Genomic DNA, 8,048 nt, shown 5'->3' on the forward strand with positions numbered 1-8,048 from the left:
GCTATGTTGTGTCATATGATGAATCATCAAATATTCCCTATGACAATACTGTTGAACATGCATGCAATGATTCATATAATAACTATGACATATCTTTTGATGAATCATGTGCTGAATTGAATATTAAAAGCATGTTGTCACATGAAAAACCAGAAAAGACTTTATTGAAAATGCACAAGTTTCTAGTTCGAGTTTACAAGCATAAAATATTTTTGAAGAGTGAGAACAAAAGAATAGCAAAACAATTAAAGGGGTTGGAAAATTTTCATGCTATTCTTGAAAAGAAAAAGATTGAGAAAATATTGAAAATTGCATGCTTAAATGAAAAAATAGATGATTATTCTAGATTTACACTCAAAGCTAAAAATGAGAAGGATAATCATAATAAACCCTTTGGAGTTAAAAGAAATAAATCATTTAAAAAGGATTCATTTTATAAATCCCATTTTCATCAAAATTTTCATGCCTCATTGAGTAAAAACAGAATAAATAAGCATATCCCTTCACGAAAATTCAATACCTGCTTATTTTGCAAAACTATGTGGCACATATGGTTTAATTGTTTACTTAAAAGTGCCAGAGGCTTAGAAAAGGAAATGAAATGGATAATTAGCAAAGCGAACCCCGTATGATCTAAGGAAACATGGATTTAAATTAACACTATTTAATTATTTAATGCTTCCTTAGATCTTAGGTTTAGGTTTAGGGGGTTGTGATGACTGTGGGCTGGGGAAGTGGTTGTTGCTTAAAATGAAAATTTTAGTATACACACTCACCTATCTTGTTATACTAAGAATCTTTATCCACTTCCATATGGACATGACATGTATGCCTGGTATTTAATTCAAAATGCTTAACCCATGCTCACATGAAAATCACAAGTTTAAGCATACTTTTGTCCATTGTATAGAATTGAGCTTTAGGGATCTCGTCTTGCATTGTATCTTTTTACCCTAATCTCATTAGTCAAGACCTGGTCATCACTCTAGGTATAAGCAATGATAATAAATTCCTTATCTTTCTTGTGCTAATAAATAAGACATCCCTCACACAATCAAAATTAGAGGCATCCACTTGGGAATTCGTATTTTATTAATTAAATCAAATTATTCCCTTTGAGCTTAATATTTAAATCCTCTAATCTTGATTCACCTATCCCCTTCATAGGAAATCCTTACCAAACCATGATCATATTCGGTCAGGTTTCACCTATCTACTTGTATCCATGCTTTAGATTGTAATTATATTTATAGGATACTTTCCATTCTCCGAAGAGCATTGTTCACAACATTCACATATCCTATATACTCTTTGCCCAAGCATACACATGATTACTAAGCACAAAAATATTTTTGAAAATGTCCACTCATTCTTAATACTCTTTTGAACTAAATGATAATTTGATTGTCAAGAGTATTTACTCATTTTCACTTCACAAGCTTTCAAATTATTAAGTCATGTCCTTTAGAGCTTTATATACTTAAAGATGAGTTGAATGACTAACTTGATTGCCTAGGTCTCAATCGAGATGAATGCATAAAATTCAAGTAGACCTTTGCATGTGTACTTTTAAATTGAAAGTCATTCTAACTTGTGCCTCTCACACATATCGAAATTCATATCAATAGAGGCAATACTGGCTTAGCTCACTTAAAGAAATATCTATTGTGACTGTTTGGTCCTCTAAGCCTATTCATCCAAAGCCAAGCATATATCATCAAAAATCTTAAAACACTTGGCTAAAGAACTATAAAATGAAAAAGGCATAAATTGAATAAGTGCATAACTCAGGGGGAGCATTTCTCTTCATGAATATATATACATTAAATGCTCTCATGAATTTTTGTCTTTTATGCTCATATGCCTTCATATGAAAAGCACTAAATTCCTACTATTCATTATGCGTTAAATGAGTATATCTTATAATGGATAGTTTATCTTTTGTATCATCTGTTGATTATACTACTAGATTGCACGCCTGTGTTGAAAGCCTCCTACATGGCGGATGCAGTTGATAAGAATTGCATGCTGGTAGTGGATTATAGGTTCTCGCATGCTTAAATACTATTTTGAATTGATTGCTTGAATCTATCAGGTTTTGGTGTATGAAAATTTGGGAAATGTCCGATTTATAGACGGCATGTTGCCAAAATTTCGATAGGATTTTTCCCAAACCAAAACCTTGTGTTAAAGATGATTACGATAAAATTAAATTTAAAATATTTTTTGAAATGATAAGTGAAAACTTAAACAGAAATATCACACTTTCATCCTTGCATAATCATCAGGCACATAGAGATCTGAGCATCTTTCCTATAGAAAGAACTTATAAGTCTCATATGCATCACTATTGTTTATTGAAATATTGAGGCTCTTCTGATATCCCTGAACATTGTATCCTGCACGTAAAGTTCTTTGATATGAAATGTTCTTGGGTCATGAACATTATTGCATGTCTCAATATATACTCTCTGATGCATCTATAGTCTATAGGGACAACTATACTAATCAAGTGATAATATGTAATTGACAAATACTCAGTATAGTTGATTTTAAAAGATTTGGAAATGGGTCATACTACTGAACATAATGAAGTTAAACTTTGGTTAGTATAAGCAGTTAAAAAATCTAAGCACAAACTCAAATTAATAGAGGGAGCATCTAAACATAAATTCCTAGTTTGTTTTGCTTTCAAATATGTTTAGCTTAGATTTGTTATTGAATCAAGTGTGGCAAGCGTTTGAATGAAATGTTTTATTGAAAATCATAAATTTGAAGCATGTTTATATTGCCACAATATTTTGTGTTTGCCATATGATCTTGCATGTGCTTATTGAATTTTTAGGATCATTATGAATTTGGTTTTTTGGTTATGTTATGAATGTACTTAAATGCTAAAACCAGAAAATTTGTGTTTGCTTGCTTGTTTCAAAATTGAAGTATCTTTTTCAGCAAACAACCCCCAGTACTTTTTGCAAATATCAAGGGGGATTTATATTTATATGTATATATTTATTGTAATACTTTATGGCAAGAACCTTTTTCAAAACTCAAACTTCTTCTCTCTTGCCTTATTATTATATACATATATGTTTTAAGGTTGCATAACTAGTTCAATAACTTCACATAAAAATGCATGTGAACTAGTTAGACTATGTTTATGCTCAAATATGCCATGTGTTTTTAACTCAAATCTTCCATGGGTCTTATGATATGTTTCAACTGCAAATGGTTTGTGTATATTTCTGGTCTAATCATGTTTGATATGTCATTTGAACCTTTAATAACCAATTATATTGTTTGTGTGCTTAATTGCTAAGGTTATCTTTGTCATTCTTTGTGCATAAGTATGACTATTATATTTTTGAATGACTGCAAGTTATACCTCTATTCTATGCGTTGATCATACTGAACTGTTTGAGTAGTTGTGGATAAACTGTTAGGATTTATCAACTCAAATAGGTTATTATTTAAACATGATCTGTTTTGGAAAGTCTGGTTTTCAAACAACACTCTGCCAAATTTTTTCTAAAAACGTTCCAAAACTTATAATGTATAAATATTACATTCGGCCATTGCCTAGAGCTTTTAACTTTTATGGCCCTTTTTTCTGTTGCCAAAAGGGGGAGATGGAGAGGCAAAAATTGGGTTAAAATTTGATTTCCCTAAATGCATATTGATAGGGGGAGCCTTCTTAGGCTTATACCCATATTTTTACGTGTTGTATTTGTCATCATCAAAAAGGGGGAGAACGTTGACCTTATAGGTCACGCTCGGTTTTGGTTATGACAAATACTCATTGTATCTAATGGGTATTTGAGATTATGTGCAGCAACCTCAATTGTCAAGATCATAATGCACATAAAACAAATGAAGTTTGAAGACCATTTCATGTTTATAATTATAATATATATATATTCAGCTGTGTAATTGGTCTGTAATAGTTAATTAGGGTCTTTGGTTTGTAATAAGCTCACACACATTACATGCATGGTATATTACGTAAGCTTAACCCAAGTATAACTAAAATGATCTTAGAAAGACCTTAGGGGTTACCCTTCGGTCGACCCAGAAATGACCCTAAGACACTAGGACACTCACCTTTGCACTTATAAATGTTAGACACTTGATTAGGGTGTTTGTGATTCAAAATAGGACCAAAATGCACACTTTGTGCACTTTCGGTTGACCAACCTTGGCAGTTCATTCTGCCTCGGTTGACCGAAACCGGTCCGAGTCAATAATTTGACCTCAGCCCGATTGACCAAACCATATAGATCATTTGTACCCCGGTCGACTGAACCTAGGTCCAGGTCAACAGTTGACCATGTCCCGATCGACCGAACTGAATAGTTCAATTACCCCCTGATAGACCGAAACCTCATAGGGTCAACATTTTGACCACTTGGTCGATCGAGCCCAAATTGCATTGCAAATGTCTGGTCGACCAAGGGTCCTCGGGAGAAATCCCCAACTGTATGGTCGACCGAATCACCAGTTCAAAATAGCCTGGTCAACTGAACCTCGGTAAAATGGAAAATTCACCTCGGGCATGCACTTCCGGTTGACCGAGTCACAAGTTCAAAAATGTCCTAGTCGACCGAGCCATATGAACTTCGATTTACCAAAATGGTTCTAGTCGACCAGGTCTCTTGGCTTGCCCTGAATTTTTTTACCGCGGTTAATTTTTTAAATAGGGTTAATTATTTTAAAATGATTTAAAACTTTCCTAATAATTCCCAATAGGTCCTCAACGGTCATAATTCATAGGGTGTCTATAAATACCCCCTCATTTGGGATTATTACTAAGAGATTAACATATTTGATTAGGGAAAATTCTTTGAAAATCCAAAAACCTATAATACTCATTTTTGAGCCTCTTACACTTATTCTTACTTGATCTTACTTCTCAAACTTCTTTGTAAGTGTGTTTAAGTGTGGTTGTTCTATAGGTTTGCTCTCCTTGCACTGTTTGATTGATTCGATTTTCTTGAGAGTCAAACCTAAGTTTTCTTAGGGGACGTTGTTAATGAGTCTCTCCTAAGAAGACTTATATTAAACTTCCAAGTATTGCACATTCATTGCAATATCTTGTGAAGTTTGTATTTATTTTTGGATTGCAAAATCTCTTCAAAACATTTCCAAATATCTTGTGGGATTTATTTTGATATAACTTTGAAAAGATATTTGTTTACGTGATATTGATCTTTGTTGCAATATTCATTGACAAATATATTATTTGTTGAATACAAAGATTATATATGTTTTGCAAACCAAACATATACATTACTTGAGCATTATACTATTGAGAAAATCTGCTGATTGAAATATATACATATATAGTGTTTGGTTAATGTCTTTGTTTGAGCGCTTAGATTGAATACATCTTATGATACAAAGATTGTAGTGATTGCACTCTCACGCACTGATTACACCGATGGTAAATCTATTTGAGAGTTGATATATCAAACCACATTGAGCTTGCATATTATATCATTTGTGGTGTATGTGACTGAGCATATTTGGGTACATATTTGCTTTACACGAAAGCACTATCACTGTTCCATTTGATTGTATTTCAATATTATTGTATTTCCAGGCACGGGCTTGAAGAGGGAGACTAATCCTTTGAAATAGTTTCGAATTGGCTTAGAACCGGTTAGAAAAGTTAGGTGCGTCATCTTGCTAAGGCGTGTAGGTTGAGGTCGGCCCAACTAATTGACTTGGTTAAGGTTGAGGTCAGCCCTGTGGTAATTGACCTGGTTGTAATCGGTGCCGTTCCACCCTTAAGTGAACCATTAGTGGAATCCTCATGCTTGCGAGCTAGAGGTGGGGACGTAGGCACAGTTGGCCGAACCCCGATAACATATCCTGTGTTTATTTACATTTCCGCACTTTATATTTATCGCGCTTATATGTTATTGTGTGAATGATGCGCTTGATTTAAATTTTCGCATCTCTCATATATCTACGCATTGGGAATTATATAGATCGACCCTAGGTTGTATTATACGGATACTTCATTTAACCAAGGAAAAATGTTTTAAATTCCAATTCACCCCCCTCTTGAGAATACACCAAAGCTAACAATATATATATGTAAAATTATGGATTGTGTAAATCATTTTATGGAACAAAATATCTTATCTTTCAAAACTATCATTTTGCGGATAAAAAAACCCCTGAACTTTTTGAAGACAAACATTCCTAAATCACAAAATTTAATCAATTCAATCATTTCTATGTAAAATCATGGATATTATAAATCTTTTTACCCTATGTTTGGAGAGATATTAGATTTAGAGTTATATTTGATTAGAATAAAATGTATTATAAAATTAAATTAAAATTTTTATCTAAATTCAAGGTTCGGAATCTATGCTTCCAAACACTACCTTATGGAAAAATCTTATTCTTCAAAAGTACGAAAAAAACTATTACTTAAAGTAATCAAGTTCAACAAATTTAAATAAAATTTTAATATCATCAATTAAATAATAGCATTAAAATATAAAAAATAAATATCTAAAGTAAAATAATGGATCTAGGAGCACCTTCCAGGTAACAAAAACCAATTTTATTTTGAGTTAAAAATAAAGCTCACTAACTAACCATTAACTAAACACAAAATAATTGTACAGATTTTAGTTAGCAAATCATTATTAGTGCATAAATAAATTAAAACATGACTTATAGGAACCAAATAAAATATTTTAGAAAAATAATATTTTAACTTTTATCTTTACATATTCAAAAACATTATATGTATGGTATCAGAGCCATGTTCTTTCCTGGAGACCAAGAGAGTTAAGATCATAGAAGTGATTTTAAGAAGAACGAGGTACAAATAGTTTAAGGGGAAACTTGCCAACCATGGATACACCCTCTACTAACAATCGTCTTTCTTCTTCCATCTCTCTTCCTCCCTCCATAAAAAGAACCACTTCTTCCAAAATTACCAACCTAGTAGAATATTCTTATATTCATGATTCTGCTCAGATTCTGGAAACCTCCCTTCCTCTTGTAAATCCCTATAATATTTTAAGAAAAAAGAAATCCTTAGCCAACCAAGTTCGTACTTTTCTTATATCCCATAACAGACCCCAAGTCAAAGAATTCGTTCAGACTACAGCCCTTAATAAGTGTCTTATCCCAGCCTCTTCTAGAGAACAGTATATTGATCTTAAGCTTGACCAAGATATGATCAACCAATGGATGAGAGAAGGTTATGCTCACCTTCACTTCGGTGCTGTTCGACTTCTCCTCACCTTGCATGGCAGAAAAGGACTTCCTGTTACAGCAAGAATCACTCTTCTCAATACCACTTATACTCAGTATGAGCATGCTGCAATCAGAACTTCTCTCACTACACTTCAAGCTGGAAGTGTCTACCTCACCTTCTTCCCAAATTTCAATATCCCTTTAAGGGATAAGAATCTGAAGAACTGCACAAAAGTTCAACTTCAAATCACTGGTGCTCCTCAGATATCATCTGCTTACATTGCTACTCTTCACCATCAGCTCATCTATAGACTTCAAGATCATGCTGTTGACCTTCCCCTTCCAAGACAGTCATAAAACACCATTCTGATCGCTGCTGAAAGAGAAGATGAAGTGCCAACCATTCTACAGATTCCACGACAAATTCCCAGGGACGAATTGAAGCAGCTGATCCCTCTGGAATGGATTACCAACTATGAACAACTTCACCAGCAGTCAATACCTATTCATCTTTCAGATCCAAAATTCCAGAGACTGCTAGATGGAATCGTAAATACTATGTTTGACCCAAAAGATGGTGCTTCCTCCTCCACACCACCGGTTTTCCAGTCCTTGATGATAAAGCTTGTTACTTTTGAAGATGACATTCCCATTCACAATATCAATCCAGATGGATCTCCCATCTATATTGACAAGATTAATGGTCACTTTATTTGGGATGTTGACCCTATGATGTGTGATCCAGATTGTGATTGCCACAAATCACACCAGAAGGAAACCAAATCATCATTTAAACCTTTTACTCCTCAGAGAAAGCTTGATGACCC

This window comes from Malania oleifera, chromosome 1, assembly GCF_029873635.1.
Source record: "Malania oleifera isolate guangnan ecotype guangnan chromosome 1, ASM2987363v1, whole genome shotgun sequence".
NCBI classification, from domain to species: Eukaryota; Viridiplantae; Streptophyta; class Magnoliopsida; order Santalales; family Ximeniaceae; genus Malania; species Malania oleifera.